This window comes from Silene latifolia, chromosome 1, assembly GCF_048544455.1.
Source record: "Silene latifolia isolate original U9 population chromosome 1, ASM4854445v1, whole genome shotgun sequence".
Classification (NCBI taxonomy): Eukaryota; Viridiplantae; Streptophyta; class Magnoliopsida; order Caryophyllales; family Caryophyllaceae; genus Silene; species Silene latifolia.
The window spans coordinates 159,027,493-159,028,813 of NC_133526.1; positions in this window are offsets into that span (position 1 = coordinate 159,027,493).

Consider the following 1,321-nt stretch of genomic DNA (forward strand, 5'->3'; position numbering starts at 1 on the left):
GATAGTTATAAGCTGTTATCTGAATGTTCTGTAATATATGTTGGATACGGTAACCTAGTGGAATGATGATTAAAAAGGTAATAATTCAAGTGATTTGGCATGGCTAGTTATACTTGTATGTGTATGCATGATATATGTTTATTTCGTGAAAAAGTATGGATGGTATTCATGAAGTTCTTATCTGTTTATTCCGTATAATATGTTGTGTTATGATCTAGTAAAATGGTTTTGAGTAAGTTTTCTTGTCCAGGAAGTTATCTTGAGTCAGTGTGCATGAGAATAGTGTAAGTGGTGATGTCTATCGATGTGGTTGTTGGGCCTCGGGTGGTGATCCGGGCATGGTATTTGATACCGTCGTTTAGTACCAAAAATAATATTTATAACATAAATACTACTAACAGAAGCTAGTGGCAGTCAGGGTCGAACCACAGAGAGGCGATGCAATTAATAGTTGTCTAATCTCAATCTAAAGTAACAAATGTGTGGGGGTTTGTTTTGAATAGTTCTATAACTAAAGTAAATAAATGAGCAGTAGATAAAAATAGATGGAAGCAATTATTAAAGGGATGCTAAGATGGTCGGTTCACTGTAGCTTCGACGGCGGCAACTCTAGGTAAACTGTCTTAAGCATTTTAGACGGGAAAATAAAAAGTCCTCTCGGTCCAATTTAACAGGTAGCAACCTTTCGGCCTAAGCTACGGGTCCCTAATCTCACTAATACTAACTTTCGTTCTTGATTAATGAAACTCAAAATCTAAATTAACTTATCTCTCGATCTTATTAATTTAGTCGTCTTACTTAAGTAGTCTATTTTCCTCCCCATCTTTCGATCTTGTCGGGTCGGTCAATTCCTAAGCATTCAACTAGTCGCGTGCACTCGATTCGTCAAATATAGCAATTAAATTAATTAAGTCGAAGCAAATCTAACACGCTCTGGTCGATCGACCATGTATGTCAGTCGATCGACCAGAGCCCGACAACAAAGTTGCCTATGTCGGCCGCCTAACCTACAGATCCCCTACATCTTAGCACAAAGGATTTAGCTACTCATGATGGTGATAGTAACAGCAATAGAATTAACTAATAAAGCAAACGAATTCATACTAAAATTAACTAACTAAATAACTATCATGAAACGATAATTTGGCTTTGGGAAATCTAACCTAGCAATTCCAAACTACGGAGGAATTAAAGCAACAACCTGAACAAAGGAACAGAAGAATACCGTAAAGAAGAATTGAACAAGAAAGACCAAAACCAAATGCGGAAAGTAAACTTTATTGACGAAAGTTATTCTAAACTAATAAAAGTTCAATCTTTG